The sequence below is a fragment of the Phyllobates terribilis genome, unplaced genomic scaffold (assembly GCF_046119375.1).
Source record: "Phyllobates terribilis strain yellow unplaced genomic scaffold, ASM4611937v1 Scaffold_282__1_contigs__length_2493038, whole genome shotgun sequence".
NCBI lineage: Eukaryota > Metazoa > Chordata > Amphibia > Anura > Dendrobatidae > Phyllobates > Phyllobates terribilis.
The window spans coordinates 1,776,539-1,798,383 of NW_027363042.1; positions in this window are offsets into that span (position 1 = coordinate 1,776,539).

The window sequence follows — 21,845 nt, forward strand, 5'->3', positions numbered from 1 at the left end:
GTACCCTTAGTGAGACAAAGAGCCGGTAGACAGCTGCCCAGTTTACCCTTGACAGCTCCTACACCCTGTAGTTCAGGGCCAGACAGTCAGCTCCGTAGGTCCACTAGAGGCCAGTTACCCGCACGCTGGAGGATTTGAAGTGTATAAATTGTTTTATTTATGTTTATCTGTGTATTGTTGCTTGTGTATAATTTTGTGTTTCCAGTTATTTTTAGGAATCCTTGGTGGATTTACCGGGAATCCTTGTACATAGTTGGAGCGTAACCCAGGATGGACTAGAGACTGTTAAGGACTCGGGGTAGGACAGACCCCTACCTGGTTACGTCTCCCTGTTTTGGTGAAATGGACACCTTGCTTTCTTCAAAGACTACACCCGGTTACGGACATGCCGTGACCACCTTTATGTGTTTCTTCTTATTGTACTATTATTGTTGTTATATCTTGTTATGTTTTTTCTAAAATATGTTTAGTCCTGGAGTACTAAATTTCACTAGGGGGGAATGTGGCACCCCAGGGGTCTGGTTTTCCACAGTAATGTAATGTTATGTCTGAGAGCAGGTGGGAGGTCCTTTGGTCAGGGATCCTGTGCATGCCACACCTCCTGCCCAGTCTTGGGAGGGGAAGAACTTCCCCTGTATAAACCCTGGGCTGAGGCAGGGTTAGTCAGTCAAGGAGAGCAGAGACAAGAAGCAGCATAGGAAGAAACAGCAGAAGCTCAGTGGGAGCAATACTACTACGAGTCAGGGGCTGGCAGCTGCAGAGCTCGCCCTGACTGAGAAGATTTCTTACCGGACCCGGAGTCCGAGGCTGTGGGGACTAATTCCTACCCAGCAGCAGAATCCGTCAGGCAGGGGATTTCAGGTCCTCTGGCCAAGAAGCCCGAAGGCACGGTCACACGCGTGGGACCAGCACCGCCATCGTGGAGCGGAAGCCATTAGAAGGCCCCGAGTCACCGGCCATACGGGTGAGCACCACACGGTACACTCAGGGACGTGGGCTACTTATATCCGCTTCTAGCAAGGTAGCCAGAAGAGTACAGTCAGTTTGGGAGGCCTACAACTCCGCCTGGCCAGGGGAGATCCCATCTGCTCAAGGACTGACCAGGCCCCGTTCGCTAGCAAGTACTCCGGGAGGGTCTATCGTTGTTACCAGTAAAGACCCTGAATTACACCGCACCGTCTCTGAGTGGTTCCTGCTACCCCCATCATCCATGTTGGCTGCCCTGAGGCCATACCCCTCCCGTTGGGGGTTATACCATCCCCGCTGCACCATCCATCCACCGGCCTCAGCGGACTGTCCTGCAGCGGCAGCTCCATAAGCTGCATTCAACGGGTGGCGTAGTCGTACTACATCTACTGCCGTCCAGTTTGACTCCCTGGGCACGGACCGGGTCACCGCCACGAGACTACAACCCTCAACAGATCCGGCTCCGGGTAAGCTCCCGCGTGCGCAACGCAGCGCGACACAGGCCCAGGGGCGCGTCACTTACGGCATGTACAGTGTGTGTGTGTGGTGCGCAGGGTGTATACAGAGTGCGTGTGTGTGGTGGTGCGTACGGCATATACAGTGTATGTGTGTGTGTGGTGCGTACGGCGTATACAGTGTGTGTGTGTGTGGTGCGCAGGGTGTATACAGAGTGCGTGTGTGCGTGGTGCGTACGGCGTATACAGTGTGTGTGTGTGGTGCATACACCGTATACAGTGTGTGGGGGGGTGCGTACGGCGTATATAGTGTGTGTGTGGGGGGTGCGTATGGCGTATACAGTGTGTGTGGTGTTGCATACGGCGTATACAGGGTATGTGTGGTGAATACGGCGTATATAGTGTGTGTGTGTGGTGCTTACGGCATATACAGTGTGTGTGTGTGTGTGTGTGTGTGTGTGGTGCGCAGAGTGTATACAGAGTGCGTGTGTGTGTGGTGCGTACGGCGTATACAGTGTGTGTGTGTGGTGGTGTATATGGCGTATACAGTGTATGTGGTATGTACGGCCAGGGGCATACATAGGAATCATGGGGCCCCATAGCAGAAGCTCTAATTGCCCCCCCCCCCAAAAAAAAAATTAAATAACTGTCGGGGTCACCAAAGATCAGATCTCACAACTTTCCATCTTTACATAGTAATTTTCCTCCTGCTGATGTCCTAGATCTCTTTCATTGCCCCATAAAGTGTGATGCCAATAAAAGGGCCCCCCAAACACAGTATAATACCCCCATGGTGAATTCCTCCACATGCACAGTATAATGACCCTACTGTACCCCACCTCAACTCCCAGGGTAAAGTATGCTGTCCCCAACACAGTATGATCCCCCAACTGTGAGCCGCTAGAGAGGATGGTACATAATAAGGGAGGGTGTTATACATAATAAAAGAGGAAACTATATAACTAAGGATGGCGCTATACATAATAAGTGAGTACACTATATACTAAGTGACTGTGAAATACATAATAAGGCTACATTCCTGCATCTGTGTGCAGTGTCAGTGTACTGCCCTGTTTTACTGACGCATTGAGCATGTCCTATTCTAATCCTCAATATCGGATCAGAACAGGACATTCTCTGACCCTCTTAGATCTCATTCTCAGATCCGTGATTTTCATGGATGTGTGAATGGATCTATAAAACTGTACGAGTCCGTGAACCATCCGATAAAAAAATCTGGCAGCACACGGACATTTCACACAAATGTGAGAGTACAGCCTAAGGGATTTTACAGATAACATTATCCCTCCAAGTCACACAGTGCAGATACAGAATAATATTTACATCCAGGCACTTACCGCTGACGTCTCATCTGATCAGAGTCGGTTTCTGCTGCTTCTTCTCCGTCTGGTCAGACCTTCATGTCGACATCTCCCAGCCACGTCTCGTCTTGTCACGATGATCTCCAGCCTAGAAAATAACAAGGTCACATATTGTATGTATACATGTGTCTCCCCCGCTCTGTGTCCTCGAATACAGATATGTAACCCCCCCATTAATATACTATTAACCACCTAGTAATCAAAATATAAAGTGATAAGCAGCACTGTGCCCCCCATTAACTATAATCTGCACCGGCCAATAATATAAATTATTCAGTCTCTGTGACTCTCCCCAATTAACTGTAAGGCTATGTGCACACGGAAAACATACAAGGCTTCACAGTACAAGCAAAGTGAAACCACCATCATTGCTCTCTCCCAGCACCCTCGTCATTGCTCTCTCCCAGCACCCCCATCATTACTCTCTCCCAGCACCCCCATCATTACTCTCTCCCAGCACCCCCATCATTGCTGTGTCCCAGCACCCACGTCATTGCTCTGTCCCAGCACCCTCATCGTTGCTCTCTCCCAGCACCCCCATCTTTGCTCTCTCCCAACACCCCCATCATTGCTCTCTCTCTTAGCACCTGCATCATTGCTCTGTCCCACCACCCCCATCATTGCTCTCTCCCAACCCCCATCATTGCTCTGTCCAGCACGCCCATCATTGCGCTGTCTCAGCACCTCCATCATTGCTCTCTCCCAGCCCCCCATCATTGCTCTGTCCCAGCACCTCCATCATTGCTTCTTCCAGCACTCCCATCATTGCTCTCTCCCAGCACCCCCATCATTTCTCTGTCCCAGCACCTCCATCATTGCTCTCTCCCAGCCCCACATCATTGCTCTCTCCCAGCACCCCCACCATTGCTCTCTCCCAGCACCCCCATCATTGCTCTCTCCCAGCACCCCCATCATTGCTCTCTCCCAGCACGCCCATCATTGCTGTGTCCCAGCACCCACGTCATTGCTCTGTCCCAGCACCCTCATCGTTGCTCTCTCCCAGCACCCCCATCTTTGCTCTCTCCCAGCACCCCCATCATTGCTCTCTCTCTTAGCACCTGCATCATTGCTCTGTCCCACCACCCCCATCATTGCTCTCTCCCAACCCCCATCCTTGCTCTGTCCAGCACCCCCATCATTGCGCTGTCTCAGCACCTCCATCATTGCTCTCTCCCAGCCCCCCATCATTGCTCTGTCCCAGCACCTCCATCATTGCTTCTCCCAGCACTCCCATCATTGCTCTCTCCCAGCACCCCCATCATTTCTCTGTCCCAGCACCTCCATCATTGCTCTCTCCCAGCCCCACATCATTGCTCTCTCCCAGCCCCCCACCATTGCTCTGTCCCAGCACCCCCACCATTGCTCTGTCCCAGCACCCCCACCATTGCTCTCTCCCAGCACCCCCATCATTGCTTTCTCCCAGCAACCCCATCATTGCTCTCTCCCAGCACCCCCATCATTGCTCTCTCCCAGCACCCCCATCTTTGCTCTCTCTCTTAGCACCTGCATCATTGCTCTGTCCCACCACCCCCATCATTGCTCTCTCCCAACCCCCATCATTGCTCTGTCCAGCACCCCCATCATTGCGCTGTCCCTGCACCTCCATCATTGCTCTCTCCCAGCCCCCCATCATTGCTCTGTCCCAGCACCTCCATCATTGCTTCTCCCAGCACTCCCATCATTGCTCTCTCCCAGCACCCCCATCATTTCCTCTCAGCACCCCCATCATTACTCTGTCCCAGCACCTCCATCATTGCTCTCTCCCAGCCCCCCACCATTGCTCTGTCCCAGCACCCCCATCATTGCTCTCTCCCAGCACCCCCATCATTGCTCTCTCCCAGCACCCCCATCATTGCTCTCTCCCAGCACCCCCATCATTGCTCTCCCCTTCCCCACCATCTCCATCATTGCTCTCCCCAGCTCTATCCGCCCCATTATTGCTCTTCCCAGCCCCATCCCCTCCCCAGCATTTCAGTAAAAAAAAAAACTTACTTCAGCTCGCTCCCCTGCAGCAGCATCCTCCTGGTTGCCGGCAGCTTTCTTCCTGACCCAGGCGCGCGCTGCATGATGATGTCATCAAGCTGCGCGCGCCTGGGTCGGGGAGGAAGTAGAGGATGAACCCTTCAGCTCCGCTGCTATTCTCCTCCTGACAGCAGCGGAGCTGTAGGAATCACTCCCTGACCGCCGCGTGCTGGGAGCAGCTGCACCTTGTGGGCCCCTTGGTGCAGCTGCACCGGTGGCGGTATATCCACCCCTGGACTGCTATGGGCCCCCTCGGCTCACGGGCCCCATAGCAGTCGCCTGGTCTGCCGCCATTGGCAGTACGCCACTGTGTACGGCATATACAGCGTGTGTGTGGTGCGTACGGTGTATACAGAGTGCGTGTGTATGTGGTGGTGTGTACGGCATATACAGTGTGTGTGTGGTATGTACAGCGTATACAGTGTGTGTGTGGTGTGTACGGCGTATACAGAGTGTGTGTGTGGTGAGTATGGCGTATACAGTGGATGTGTGGTGCGTACGGTGTATACAGAGTGCGTGTGTGTGGTGCATACGATGTATACAGACTGCGTGTGTGTGGTGGTGCGTACGGCGTATACAGTGTGTGTGGTGGTGCATATGGTGTATACAGTGTATGTGGTATGTACAGCGTATACAGTGTGTGTGTGGTGTGTACGGCGTATACAGAGTGTGTGTGTGGTGAGTATGGCGTATACAGTGGATGTGTGGTGTGTACGGCGTATACAGTGTGTGTGTGGTGTGTACGGCGTATACAGAGTGTGTGTGTGGTGAGTATGGCGTATACAGTGGATGTGTGGTGCGTACGGTGTATACAGAGTGCGTGTGTGTGGTGCATACGATGTATACAGACTGCGTGTGTGTGGTGGTGCGTACGGCGTATACAGTGTGTGTGGTGGTGCATATGGTGTATGTGGTATGTACAGCGTATACAGTGTGTGTGTGTGTGGTGCGTACGGCGTATACAGTGTGTGTGTGTGGTGTACGGCGTATACAGTGTATGTGGTGTGTACGGCGTATACAGTGTGTGTGGTGTGTACGGCGTATACAGTGTGTGTGGTGTGTACGGCGTATACAGTGTGTGTGTGGTGTGTAAGGCGTATACAGTGTGTGTGGTGTGTAAGGCGTATACAGTGTGTGTGGTGTGTAAGGCGTATACAGTGTGTGTGTGGTGCGTACGGTGCATACAGTGTGTGTGTGTGTGGTGTGTACGGCTTATACAGAGTGTGTGTGTGTGGTGTACGGCGTATACAGTGTATGTGTGTGTGGTGTGTACGGCGTATACAGTGTGTGTGTGTGTGTGTGGTGTGTACGGCGTATACAGTGTGTGTGTGTGTGGTGTGTACGGCGTATACAGTGTGTGTGTGTGTGTGGTGTACGGCGTATACAGTGTGTGTGTGTGTGGTGTGTACGGCGTATACAATGTGTGTGTGTGGTGGTGCGTACGGCATATACAGTGTGTGTGGTGTGTACGGTGTATACAGTGTGTGTGTGGTGCGTACGCCGTATTCAGTGTGTGTGTGTGTGTGTTGCATATGGAGTATACAGTGTGTGTGTGTGTGGTGCGTACGCCGTATACAGTGTGTGTGTGTGGTGCGTACGCCGTATACAGTGTGTGTGGTGCGTACGGCGTATACAGTGTGTGTGGTGCGTACGGAGTATACAGTGTGTGTGTGTGTGTGGTGTACGGCGTATACAGTGTGTGTGTGTGTGTGGTGTACGGCGTATACAGTGTATGTAGTGTGTACGGCGTATACAGTGTGTGTGTGTGTGTGGTGTACGGCGTATACAGTGTGTGTGTGTGTGTGTGGTGTGTACGGCGTATACAATGTGTGTGTGTGTGTGGTGCGTACGGCGTATACAGTGCATGTGGTATGTACGGTGTATACAGTGTGTGTGTGGTGCGTACGCCGTATTCAGTGTGTGTGTTGCATATGGAGTATACAGTGTGTGTGTGTTGCGTACGCCGTATACAGTGTGTGTGTGTGTGTGTGTGTGTGTGTGTGTAAGTAAATTAACCTTAAAGAGTAAATCAACTTTTGGGATGTTTTTAATGTGGTTTAGGGTCATTAATTCTGAGCAGATTTGTGGGGACCCCAATCCTTTGCTCCTTTGCTTAAAAGACCTCCTAGAAGAGCGCAGCTCAGTAGATAGGAGAGTACACTGAGCGGAGCAAATGCAGCAGAAAGTCATAGTCATGTCTCCTCACCTCTTCACTTCTAAGAGATCTTCTGAGTGATCAGGGTCTCAGATTCACACTAATCTGCTCAAAATTATAGGACCTAAATCATGTAATATATATCCCAAAATTTAAGTTACTTTTTAAACGTTTAATAGTTCCACTGCTTGCATCTAATCAGTACATTGGTTCCTATATGGTCCACAGTCTGATGATGACTGGTAACAACTCCCAGTATCTCCTTACCATTGCTAAGGACATACTGGGAGTTGTAGTTAAGTCCTCCATTCTCTGGAATTCCTATTGTTAGCAATGCCCTTCCTCCACCAATAGCAAATACAAAGGATCCATCCAGGGGGTGAGATCTTGGGAATAATTGAATCGTTCCTACATTTAAAAAATAAATAAATCTCCTATTCTTAATAATTACTGTATTTTTCGGACTATAAGATGCACTTTTTTCCTCCAAAATTTTGGAGGAAAGTGGGGGGTGCGTCTTATAGTCCGAATACTATATTATTGTATGGCCGCATGGTGGTGGGTGTGGGGGAGTCACAGGGGTGGAGTAAGAGTAGCAAGTGCCCCGGGCAGTTTAGAAGGCACGGCCCCCCACCCCCCACACACACACATACACACACACACCTGTATGTATGACATGTCACATGATCCCCTGTGATAGATCATGTGATAGTTCACGTGAAATTAATTTGGCACAATATTAATTATAATAATTTTTTTTAGGCTGTGTGCCCACTACGCGTTTATTAAGCTTTTCCGAAGCGGCAATTCCGCTGCAGAAACGCTTAAAAAACGCTTGGTAGAAGGTCTGCCATGTTCCCCAATGATAATCCGCATGTGCTGTGCACATGCTGTGGAAATTTCCGCTACGGATTATCATTGCGGAAAAATCCGCAGCAATAACAATTATTTTGCGGAAGCGTGGCGCTTTCGCCGCCATTGACTTGCATTGGAACACATGGAATCCGCATGACTGCATCTGTACATGCAGATTCCATGCGTTTCAATGTGCGGATGGTACCTGGGTGTAACGGGTCTGGGAGGCGGAACCTCTGAGCTACTATACAAGGGGGCGGTCCTTGTAATGGAGCGGGTGGCGACCAGGGAAGACGGGCAGGCAGTCACAGCAGGTGACCGGGACAGTCTCTGGGTGAACGGGCTGGAGGTCACGGCAAGTGACCGGGGCAGTCTCTGGATGAACGGGCAGGGGGTCACGGCAAGTGACCGGGGCAGTCTCTGGATGAACGGGCAGGAGGTCACGGCAAGTGACCGGGACAGTCTCTGGGTAAAGGGTAGGTACGACCTGTGATGGCTGAGCCTCCAGGTAGGCTAGCAGGCAGATGGTAGATGTGTGCTCCCAGGTGAGCAAGCGAGAGTCTCTGGATAAACGGGTGGTCACAGCATGTGATGGCGGAGCCTACAGGTAGGCCAACAGACAGGCAGCAGATGAGCGCTCCCAGGTGAGCGGGCAGGAGTCTCTGGAATGGCAGGTGGTCACAGCACGTGGCGGCGGAGCCTCCAGGTAGGCTAGCAGGCAGGTAGTAGATGTGCGCTCCCAGGTGAGCGGGCAAGCTGGTCCATAGACAGACTGACAGGAGTAGGAAGGCAGACCGTCGGACCTCAGGCTAGCAAGCAGGTAGGAGGAATGTCAGGCAGGAAACAGACAGCAAACTGGCAGGTTTCTGGCAGGTAACTGGCAGGTAACTGGCAACGGGACCTGAGGGCTGAAGCAGAGTAGTGAACAGTGCAACAACATTGCTCGGGCACCTCCATTTTGGAGGAGGTGCCTTATATATGGTGAAGTCCTCCGGCCAGTGGCCGGGAAGGAGCATGCGCTGCCAGCAGAGCGGGAGGAGGACGCCGGGCTCGGAGCAGAGGAGTGAGGGGAACAGCGTCCCTGCCTAGCAGAGGGCAGGGACGCCGGCGCTACAGTACCCCCCCCTTTAGGCCCCGCCATTTTTAGGCCAGAGAGAAATTTAGCTAGGATGAGAGGGGCATGGATGTTCTCCCGGGGCTCCCACGTTCTCTCTTCAGGACCAAACCCCTTCCAATCTACTAGAAAAAAGGTCTTCCCTCTTACCCTTTTGGTGGCCAGAATGTTCTCTACCTCAAATTCGTTTTCAGCGGAAACTGGAGCAGGAGGCGTACCTGTAGACTTGGAAAAAGAGTTAAGTACCACAGGTTTGAGGAGAGATACATGGAAGGAGTTAGGGATCCGCAAGTTGGCCGGGAGTTTCAATTTATAGGCCACCGGGTTGATCTGACTGATGACCTCCAGAGGACCGATGAACCGAGGCCCTAACTTATAGGAAGGAATCTTGAGCCGGACATACTTGGACGAGAGCCAGACCTTATCCCCTGGACGGAATTGAGGAGGATCCAGACGTTTTTTGTCAGCATGTCTTTTCATACGCTCGGATGACAGAAGGAGTGCGGATCGGGTACTCTCCCATATGGAGGAAAATTTGTTAACAAGAGATTCCGCAGCCGGATTGTCCACCGAAGTGGAGACGGGAAATGGGATCCGAGGATGCTGACCGAAGGCAACAAAAAACGGGGATTTGGAGGAAGATTCGCTCTCGTGATTGTTGTAAGAAAATTCGGCCCATGGCAGGAGATCCACCCAGTCTGAATGGTGGGCATTAACGAAGTGCCGGAGGTAACTGGTCAGGTTCTGATTGATCTGCCCCACTTGACCATTAGACTGTGGGTGGTAAGCGGAGGAGAAGTCCAGGGTGACGTCTAGCAGTTTACAAGTGGCTCTCCAGAAGCGTGAGGTGAACTGTACCCCACGATCCGACACGATGTGGAGAGGCAGGCCATGAAGACGGAAGATGTGGCGGATAAAGTCTTTAGCCAGCTCGGGTGCAGACGGGAGGCCTGGCAGGGGAACGAAATGAGCCATCTTGGAAAAGCGGTCAGCGACCACCCAAATGACCGTACAACCGGCAGAGACGGGGAGATCAGTTATAAAATCCATTGCTATATGCTGCCAGGGGGCAGCAGGTACTGGGAGCGGAAGGAGGCGACCGGCTGGCAGATGTCTCGGAACCTTGTTGCGGGCGCAGGACACACAGGCAGAAACAAAGTCTATTACGTCCTTGTGCAGGGTAGGCCACCAGTAGTGCCGGGTAATAAGCTGGAGGGTCTTTTTCTGACCGGCGTGGCCAGCTAGTTTAGACGAGTGACCCCAGTGTAGGATCTTCTCCCGATCAGGTACTGATACGAACGTCTTACCGGGAGGGAGACGATTTAGACTCACGGGAGCCACCTGCATTACTCTGGCAGGATCGATGATGTGTTTCGGTTCTTCCTCGAGATCAGACACCAGAAAGGATCGGGACAAAGCGTCCGCCTTGATGTTTTTGTCAGCCGGGCGAAAATGAAGAATAAAATCAAAGCGAGCAAAAAACAAGGACCACCGAGCTTGGCGCGGGTTAAGTCTCTGGGCATGCTGGAGGTAAGCCAAGTTCTTGTGGTCAGTGTAAATTATTACCGGGTGAAGAGCCCCTTCGAGCAGGTAACGCCACTCCTCCAATGCCAGCTTGATGGCCAATAACTCTCGATCTCCTATGGAATAGTTGCACTCAGAAGAGGAGAAGAGTTTGGAGAAGAAGCCACAAGTTACCATTCTCCCGGAAGATGATTTTTGGGTAAGTACCGCTCCGGCTCCAGAGGAGGAGGCGTCAACCTCCAGGAAGAACTGCTTGTTGCCATCTGGGCGATGCAGCACCGGGGCGGAAGAGAAGGCCTGTTTTAAGGAAAGAAAGGCCTCCTCTGCTTCGGGCGGCCACTCTCTGGGATTAGTGCCCTTACGGGTGAGCACGGAAATTGGGGCAGTCCGGGAAGAGAAGTGCGGTATGAAGAGGCGGTAGTAGTTGGCGAAGCCCAGGAACCGCTGAATGGCCTTCAACCCCTCCGGTCGGGGCCATTTCTCGATGGCAGACAGTTTCTCTGGATCCATTCGTAGGCCGGTCTGAGAAATAATGTAGCCCAAAAACGGAAGCGAGGTCTGCTCAAAGAGGCACTTCTCATATTTAGCGAAGAGGTGATTCTGCCTGAGCCTGAGCAGGACCTGACGAACGTCTCTCCGGTGAGTCTGGAGATCCGGAGAGAAGACCAAGATGTCGTCCAGGTACACCACTATGCAGGAGTAGAGAAGGTCCCGGAAGATGTCATTGACCAACTCTTGAAAGACGGCAGGAGCGTTACAGAGACCAAAGGGCATTACCAGATATTCATAGTGGCCGTCCCGGGTGTTGAATGCAGTCTTCCATTCATCCCCTTGACGGATACGGACCAGGTTGTACGCCCCATGGAGGTCCAGTTTGGTGAAGATTCTAGCCCCCCTCAGACGATCAAATAATTCTGGAATGAGCGGAAGGGGGTACTTATTCTTCACCGTGATCTGGTTAAGGCCTCTATAGTCTTCACAGGGACGGAGAGAGCCGTCCTTCTTTTTTACGAAAAAGAAGCCTGCTCCCGCCGGGGAGGTAGATTTCCGGATGAATCCCCTGGCCAAATTCTCCTCAATATATTCGGACATCGACCGGGTCTCAGCAGCGGACAATGGGTAAATACGCCCACGGGGAGGCGTAGTACCGGGTAACAGGTCGATAGGACAGTCGTATGATCTATGAGGGGGTAATGTCTCTGCCTCCTTTTAATTAAAGACATCAGCAAATGACCAATAGGGAATCGGAAGTCCAGGTAGATTAGTTGGGGTAGGAGAAGGACGGGCGGGATGAAAAGGAACCAAACAAGTCTTATGACAGTCCTGTCCCCAGCGAAGGACTTCTCCGGTCTGCCAGTCAAGCACGGGTGCATGTCTCTGGAGCCAAGGTAGACCTAGTAAGAGGGCGTGAGAGAGTCCAGGCAGAACATGAAAAGAGATGCTCTCAGAATGCAGCATTCCCACCTGCAGAGTTACGGATTCGGTGATGAGTTGGATGGGACGTGGTAAGAGGCCCCCATCCAGAGCAGCGACAGATAATGGTATAGCCAGAGGTTTGGTGGGAATGCGGTATTTCTCTACCAGGGCCTGTGAAATAAGATTCCCGGCCGCTCCAGAGTCAAGTTGGGCTAGTTCGAAATAACGATTCTCCCCGCAGATAATTGAGACTGACAGCAGCAGAGATGGAGAGGATTTATTCTTGTCTAGGTCGACCTCCCTGAGCGAACCTAGACACAGGCGTTTCCTGACCTCTCCGGGCAGGTACGGATCCGGTGCTCCTTACTGCCACAGTAGAAGCAGCTCCCCTCGGCACGGCGTAAGTCCTGACGGGTTTTGACCATCTTGGTCTGGTCGACCTGCATAGGCTCAGGAGAGTGTACCTGGGGAGAAACGGAGGGAGTGACGGATCTCTGAAAAGTAGGAGCTAGACGTGGAAACCTCCTCTCACGGGTGACTTCTTTGGCACGCTCCTGGAACCGTAGGTCAATCCGGGTGGCAAGAGTTATTAGGTCATCGAGAGTGGTAGGAATGTCTCGACCGGCAAGTTCATCTTTAATACGGCCGGACAGACCCTCCCAGAAGACAGATACCAGAGCGTCATTATCCCAGGCCAGCTCCGAGGCAAGGGTACGGAACCGTATGGCATATTGGCCCACGGTGAGACTTCCCTGACGGAGTCGTAGCAGAGATGATGCGGATGAGGTCTTCCGTCCAGGTTCGTCGAAGACTTTCCGGAAAGCCGTGAGAAAGGCAGGCAAGTCGGACACCAGGGGGTCTCCTCTCTCCCATAGAGGATTTAGCCAGGCCAGGGCCTCCCCGGTGAGATGGGACATGATGAAGGCAATTTTGGCCCGGTCGGAGTTAAACTGGTGGGACAGGAGTTCAAAGTGCAGGGTGCACTGATTTATAAAGCCCCGAGCCTGAGCGGAGTCGCCTCCGAAGCGAGGAGGTGCAGAAAGCCGGGGTCCGGGGTAGGATACCATAGCATTGGTGGGCTGCGGAGCTGCCGGATTGCGAGTCATGGCACTGGCGGTGGTTGCTGGTGGAGCAGTCAGAGTGTCCAGGCGAGAATTGACATTCCGCAGGTGACCCAGGATGGACTCCTGTTGGGACCTCTGACGGGACAGTTCATGACACAGGTCCGAGAGTGAGGGAGCTTGGGTGCCACCGGGTTCCATGGCCCGAGCAAACTGTAACGGGTCTGGGAGGCGGAACCTCTGAGCTACTATACAAGGGGGCGGTCCTTGTAATGGAGCGGGTGGCGACCAGGGAAGACGGGCAGGCAGTCACAGCAGGTGACCGGGACAGTCTCTGGGTGAACGGGCTGGAGGTCACGGCAAGTGACCGGGGTAGTCTCTGGATGAACGGGCAGGGGTCACGGCAAGTGACCGGGGCAGTCTCTGGATGAACGGGCAGGGGGTCACGGCAAGTGACCGGGGCAGTCTCTGGATGAACGGGCAGGAGGTCATGGCAAGTGACCGGGGCAGTCTCTGGGTAAAGGGTAGGTACGACCTGTGATGGCTGAGCCTCCAGGTAGGCTAGCAGGCAGATGGTAGATGTGTGCTCCCAGGTGAGCAAGCGAGAGTCTCTGGATAAACGGGTGGTCACAGCATGTGACGGCGGAGCCTCCAGGTAGGCCAACAGACAGGCAGCAGATGAGCGCTCCCAGGTGAGCGGGCAGGAGTCTCTGGAATGGCAGGTGGTCACAGCACGTGACGGCGGAGCCTCCAGGTAGGCCAACAGACAGGCAGCAGATGAGCGCTCCCAGGTGAGCGGGCAGGAGTCTCTGGAATGGCAGGTGGTCACAGCACGTGACGGCGGAGCCTCCAGGTAGGCCAACAGACAGGCAGCAGATGAGCGCTCCCAGGTGAGCGGGCAGGAGTCTCTGGAATGGCAGGTGGTCACAGCACGTGACGGCGGAGCCTCCAGGTAGGCTAGCAGGCAGGTAGCAGATGTGCACTCCCAGGTGAGCGGGCAGGAGTCTCTGGAATGGCAGGTGGTCACAGCACGTGACGGCGGAGCCTCCAGGTAGGCTAGCAGGCAGGTAGCAGATGTGTGCTCCCAGGTGAGCGGGCAAGCTGGTCCATAGACAGACTGACAGGAGTAGGAAGGCAGACTGTCGGACCTCAGGCTAGCAAGTAGGTAGGAGGAATGTCAGGCAGGAAACAGACAGCAAACTGGTAGGTTTCTGGCAGGTAACTGGCAACGGGACCTGAGGGCTGAAGCAGAGTAGTGAACAGTGCAACAACATTGCTCGGGCACCTCCATTTTGGAGGAGGTGCCTTATATATGGTGAAGTCCTCCGGCCATTGGCCGGGGACTCCTTAAGACGGCGCGCGCGGCCCCTTTAAGAGGGAGGGAGCGCGCGCGCCCTAAGCACAGTGGCCGGGAAGGAGCGCGCGCTGCCAGCAGAGCGGGAGGAGGACGCCGGGCTCGGAGCAGAGGAGTGAGGGGAACAGCGTCCCTGCCTAGCAGAGGGCAGGGACGCCGGCGCTACACCGGGTTTGGAGAAAAGGAGACTCTCCTCCGGACCAGGGTACCATAGGACCTGTAAAAAAAGAATAAAATTAAAAATAAATATTATACTTACCTTCTGATGGCCCCCGGTGTCTTTATCCGATGCGTCCTGGCTTGCCGGCAGCTCGCGATGGTCTGAAAAGGACCTGCCGTGATGTCATTTAGTCATGTGACGGGTCACGCGACCGCTGACGTCGACAGGCCATCAGAAGGTAAGTATATATTTATTTTTTACCATTCTTTTACGGTCACACTATATACAGTTATATGAAAAAGTTTGGGCACCCCTATTAATCTTAAGCTTAATGTTTTATAAAAATTGGTGTTTTTGCAACAGCTATTTCAGTTTGATATATGTAATAACTGTTGGACACAGTAATGTTTCTGCCTTGAAATGAGGTTTATTGTACTAACAGAAAATGTGCAATCTGCATTCAAACAAAATTTGACAGGTGCATAAGTATGGGCACCCTTATCATTTTCTTGTTTTAAATACGCCTACCTACTTTTTACTGACTTACTAAAGCACTTTTTTTGGTTTTGTCACCTCATTGAGCTTTGAACTTCAGAGCCAGGTGTATGCAATCATGAGAAAAGCTACTTAAAGTGGCCACTTGCAAGTTGTTCTCCTGTTTGAATCTCCTCTGAAGAGTGGCATCATGGGCTCCTCAAAACAACTGTCAAATGACCTGAAAACAAAGATTATTCAACATAGTTGTTCAGGGGAAGGATACAAAAAGCTGTCTCAGAGATTTAACCTGTCAGTTTCCACTGTGAGGAACATAGTAAGGAAATGGAAGAACACAGGGACAGTTCTTGTTAAGGCCAGAAGTGGCAGGCCAAGAAAAACATCAGAAAGGCAGAGAAGAAGAATGGTGAGATCAATCAAGGACAATCCTCAGACCATCCCCAGAGAGCTGCAGCATCAACTTGCTGCAGATGGTGTCACTGTGCATCGGTCAACTATACAACGCACTTTGCACAAGGAGAAGCTGTATGGGAGAGTGATGCGAAAGAAGCCGTTTCTGCAAGCACGCCACAAACAGAGTCGGCTGAGGTATGCAAAAGCACATTTGGAGAAGCCAATTTCTTTTTGGAAGAAGGTCCTGTGGACTGATGAAACCAAGATTGAGTTGTTTGGTCATACAAAATGGCGTTATGCATGGCGGCAAAAAAACACAGCATTCCAAGAAAAACACATGCTACCCACAGTAAAATTTGGTGGAGGTTCCATCATGCTTTGGGGCTGTGTGGCCAATGCCGGCACCGGGAATCTTGTTAAAGTTGAGGGACGCATGGATTCCACTCAGTATCAGCAGATTCTTGACAATAATGTTCAAGAATCAGAGACAAAGTTGAAGTTACGCAGGGGATGGATCTTTCAGCAAGACAATGATCCAAAACACCGCTCCAAATCTACTCAGGCATTCATGCAGAGGAACAATTACAATGTTCTGGAATGGCCATCCCAGTCCCCAGACCTGAATATCATTGACCATCTGTGGGATCATTTGAAGAGGGCTGTCCATGCTCGGCGACCATCAAACTTAACTGAACTGGAATTGTTTTGTAAAGAGGAATGGTCAAAAATACCTTCATCCAGGATCCAGGAAATCATTAAAAGCTACAGGAAGCGACTAGAGGCTGTTATTTTTGCAATAGGAGGATCTTCTAAATATTAATGTCACTTTTCTGGTGAGGTGCCCATACTTATGCACCTGTCAAATTTTGTTTGACTGCAGATTGCACATTTTCTGTTAGTACAATAAACCTCATTTCAAGGCAGAAACATTACTGTGTCCAACAGTTATTACATATATCAAACTGAAACAGCTGTTGCAAAAACACCAATTTTTATAAAACATTAAGCTTAAGATTAAAAGGGGTGCCCAAACTTTTTCATATAACTGTAAATCCATGCCGGTTGCATGGATTTATATAGTGTGACCAAGTTGTCAAGTACTTTCCAAGTGATGCTAAAATCGCTTGGAAAGCGCTTGTCAACCCGCATGCGGAAATGCATGTGAAGAACGCTTCACATCCGCATGTCCCTGGCAGGTAATTTTATGACTCAATATTGAGCACACGTAACCATCTATACACAGCAGGAGGCCGCACTGCGCCATCTATACACAGCGGGAGGCCGCACGTAGCCATCTTTACACAGCAGGAGGCCGCACGTAGCCATCTATACACAGCGGGAGGCCGCACGTAGCCATCTATACACAACGGGAGGCTGCATGTAGCCATCTATACACAGCGGGAGGCCACACGTAGCCATCTATACAAAGCGGGAGGCCGCACGTAGCTATCTATACATAGCAGGGAGCCGCACGGTGCCATCTATACACAGTGGGAGGCCGCATGTAGCCATCTATACACAGCGGGAGGCCGCACGTAGCCATCTATACACAGCGGGAGGCCGCACGTAGCTATCTATACACAGCAGGGAGCCGCACGGTGCCATCTATACACAGCAGGCGGCCGCACGGTGCCATCTATACACAGCAGGAGGCCGCACGGTGCCATCTATACACAGCAGGAGGCCGCACGGTGCCATCTATACACAGCAGGAGGCCGCACGGTGCCATCTATACACAGCAGGAAGCCGCGCGGTGCCATCTATACACAGCGGGAGGCTGCACGGTGCCATCTATACACAGCGGGAGGCCGCACGGAGCCATCTATACACAGCGTGAGGCAGCACGGAGCCATCTATACACAGCGTGAGGCAGCACGGAGCCATCTATACACGACAGGAAGCCGCAAGTAGCCATCTATACATAGCGGGAGGCCGCACGTAGCCATCTATACACAGCGGGAGGCCGCACGGTGCCATCTATACACAGCGGGAGGCCGCACGGTGCCATCTATACACAGCGGGAGGCCGCACGGTGCCATCTATACACAGCGGGAGGCCGCACGTAGCCATCTATACACAGCGTGAGGCAGCACGGAGCCACCTATACACAGCGGGAGGCCGCACGGCGCCCCCCCCCAGAGACAGCAGGAGGCCACACAGCGCCATCTATACTCAGCAGGAGGCCGCACGCAGTCACGCACACACACAAACATATACAGACATATACATACACGCATAAACACAAAAATACATATAAACCGACATCACACAATGATATCTGCCTGCACACACACACACATACATACACATACACACAGACAGACTCACACTCACACACACAGACACACACACACACACTCACTCACTCACCACCCTCCGGTGGTAAGTAGCAGTGCAGGCCGGGCGCGCACTGCGTGATGTCACAGCTAGGAGACACGGCCGCGCACAGGGCCGTGTCTCCTAGCAGTGACGCGGCCGGGCCAGCACAGGGAAGTTAACTGCTGCAGTGCTGGCCCGGCCGAAGAAGAAGCAGCGGCTGTGCACCGCTGCTGGGGGAGTGGTCCGGGGCCCCCCCCTGCCACTGTCTGCCGGTATGTGCCGCGGGGCTGCACATATAATGAGGGCAATCCGGCCATAGAGACCGGAGGCCCCGGGCGGTAGCCCGGATTGCCCTCATTATAATCCACCTATGGGGAGCCGCAGCGGGGGATCAGTGGGGCACAGGATTTTACAAATCGCAGAAAACCCTTTTGATGTTAATTGTTTGGGCTTTTCTCATGCGCCGAGCATCACTCACGAGGAAAACAAGCTTCAAAGAACAAATGAGAGGAGACAGTCCATGCATTATGTGTCACGGTGGCGTGTCATTACCAACCCCCTTGCTGCAGCGCTCCCTAAATTCCCCACAATGTAGAAAAACCTTATCCACACGTCACGGCTCTGAGCTGACTAGTCCTGGAGGATCGTGAGGTTCCTTCCTTACATCTCTCCTCAATTATCTCAGCTTCTGTAAAATAGGCCGAGTCTAATGGGATGAAAAATGCGGCTGCAGAATAAAGGTTCTCTGGCATTTATCTACTCTGTGATCACCGTTCCTAATCCAATCATGGAGGCGTTCCTGGCTGTTACAAGGAATTAGTAGGATTTCTAAAGTGTGACAGGCGAGGGTACAGCGCCTGTGCCGGTCATGGATTCTCAATAGAGGTGGCTGGGAATGGTCGCTCTCCACTGAAATGATCGGGGGGTGCACATACTTCCCACAAGAAAGCACTTGAATTGTCAAGGTCAATCTATTCTATAGCTGTAACTTTAGCCTTAAAGGAATTGATACAGTGGGTTACATCTGGTGCCCGGGGGGCAGTGTTTGGTATACTCTGTGACCCTCTGAAGAAGCTAAAAAAGTGAAACGCGTGTTTAGGAGAGTGGCAGGCACATAATGGGTAAGGATCTCCTCATTACTGGTACTCAGGCGCAAAATACGTAGAATTTACACTACACTAGGGATGAGTGAACCCCGTGGATGTTCGGTTTCGACCAAACTTTAGTCCAAAGTTTGGTTCGGGTACCAGAACTTGAACCCGAACCCCATAGAAGACAATGGAGACACAAACTTTGATGCTGTAAAATGGTCGTAGTAAGGGCTAGGAGGTCTCTCACTCTTAAAACGGACTTGTCAGTGTTCGGAGTTCAGCATTGGACACTAGGTGTCCGGTATGAACCCCAAACTTTACAGTTCGGGTTCGCTCATCTCTACACAACACTCGTTATACTGTTGTACTGATCCATTACACGTCTAGTCCCTGTGATTGACTATATATTCATTGCTGAGGACGCTCTTGCAGATGTGTCTAATCTCTGATGTCACGCCATCTGGAGGCTGAATCTTGAACTAAGTGCTCTTGTAATACAGGTTTTAATATTACGCTAATAAAATATATACTGTATACTGTACAATAGCTTTCTGACCCCGTTACACAGTTTTTGAGCACTTGAGCTGAAGTTGTTAAAGCTCAATTGGTGTTTTGCATAGTCTGAGGGGGCTATAGGTGTAATTCTGCCGAGATTTTGACTTCGATGCGTGTTGCAGTTACATTGGCATAATACTCTGTTCCATGTACAATATTATGTAGAACAGAGTTTTGATTCTAAATGGACTGTAGATAAAACAGTATGTCCTGGAACAGTACCAATACACATGCTCTGTAACTTGCCATCCACTCTTTTGGAGTGGACGATTGCTCTTTATCAGCATTCTGTCAGCACTATAGGTCCTGGGACATCCCTTCTCTCATTACTCAGCACGTATTGCTTCCGCCATTGCTTAATGAGATGCCTGCAATTAACTGAAAGACTGAATCTCTGTTAAGCCTGCATATACAGTTTGACAGGCAGGAGCAGAGAGACGAAGGCCAAGCCCCACTTCCGGTAATCCATATAGGGGGGTTTCTGCTGCTAGAGACAAATTACACTTAGACAGAAGGGAGACCCTACCGGCCGACACTTTTAGGTTATCTAACCCCTGAAAAGTAACTCCAACTTAATTGAACTTTATAAAGGGATTTTGCACATTATCTATTGAATGAGATCAAGTACAGGGACCATTTAATTTGTATTAGGGTTCAACTCACCTGCAAACACCATGGGTTTCGCAGGCTTAAAGCCGGGCAGAGCCACTGGCTGCTTCAGTAAATGCAGAGTGTCTCCTATTTGTGCTTCCTGTGCGTCCTTCATCCCAGCCATTAGATAACCTACTTGCCCAGCATATCTACGAAACAATGAGAGTAATATATATTCACAATTAGTGCAGATTCATCAAATTCTACATTGAATATCAGGTACAAATCTACCATAAAAGAAGGCAGCAACGGCTCTGAGACCCAGCACTGCATGAGTTCACTACAGCTATATACAGCTGGCACTAGAGGGCGCTCACTGGAGACAGACTTCTACTGCTGCGGTTGGGTACAATACTAGCTGTACATAATCACATGTCAACAGCTCCCCCTGGTGGTGGCTGCATGCAGCAAAAATAGTATTTCATCTAGTTACATTCATTTAAGTCAGAAATGCTGTGAGATTAGTCAGCACTGAATTTTGGATGTAAAACTATTTTGGATCTATCAACATATATGTTATAACTTCCCAGAGCCTAAACACCACATCAGAGAGCTCTGCTAATCGCACTGTAACAAGCTGAGAACCATCATGCGGCCACAACAGATTTGTATTGAATGGTAATAAAAACACAAAATTGTATTTTAATTTGCAGAACTTTCCATAGCACAATATTGACATTTTATTTGCTTTAATAACAGAATCCCCTTTCAGCTCTGCTCTCTCCTGGGCATCAAACATCCATGTATATTCATAGAAAGCAGCACGGACAGGAGCATCAGTACTGCATGCAGGATTAGAGCGCCATCTAGTGGCACTATAAGAATATTCCTAGTGTGCTAAAGTGTCGCTCTATTATATCCTGCACAGGGTCGTACACTATTTTAAATGATTTGGATATCGGAAAAAATTACTTTAAAAAAATGATGGAAAAACCCTTTTAAAAAGACAGAAAGCAATAAGGAAAAAGAAGAAACAAAAGAAGTGGTGCTGAGATGGGCCGGCTGCAGTTTATGCAGATCCTTGGGTGACAAAGTGCATGTGGGATAATCTTCACTTTTACAATTTGTTTTTATCCTTGCCTTCTAAAAGCTATAAAACTTTTTTTTCCAGTAGATTCGTTGTATCTGGGCTTTTTTTCCAATAGATTCGTTGTATCTGGGCTTTTTTTCCAGTAGATTCGTTGTATCTGGGCTTTTTTCCCAGTAGATTCGTTGTATCTGGGCTTTTTTTCCCAGTAGATTCGTTGTATCTGGGCTTTTTTTTCCAGTAGATTCGTTGTATCTGGGCTTTTTTCCCAGTAGATTCGTTGTATCTGGGCTTTTTTTCCAGTAGATTCGTTGTATGTGGGCTTTTTTTCCAGTAGATTCGTTGTATCTGGGCTTTTTTTCAGTAGATTCGTTGTATCTGGGCTTTTTTCCAGTAGATTCGTTGTATCTGGGCTTTTTTTCCAGTAGATTCGTTGTATGTGGGCTTTTTTTCCAGTAGATTCGTTGTATCTGGGCTTTTTTTCAGTAGATTCGTTGTATCTGGGCTTTTTTCCAGTAGATTCGTTGTATCTGGGCTTTTTTCCCAGTAGATTCGTTGTATCTGGGCTTTTTTTCAGTAGATTCGTTGTATCTGGGCTTTTTTTTCAGTAGATTCGTTGTATCTGGGCTTTTTTCCAGTAGATTCGTTGTATCTGGGCTTTTTTTTCAGTAGATTCGTTGTATCTGGGCTTTTTTCCCAGTAGATTCGTTGTATCTGGGCTTTTTTTCCAGTAGATTCGTTGTATGTGGGCTTTTTTTCCAGTAGATTCGTTGTATCTGGGCTTTTTTTCAGTAGATTCGTTGTATCTGGGCTTTTTTCCAGTAGATTCGTTGTATCTGGGCTTTTTTCC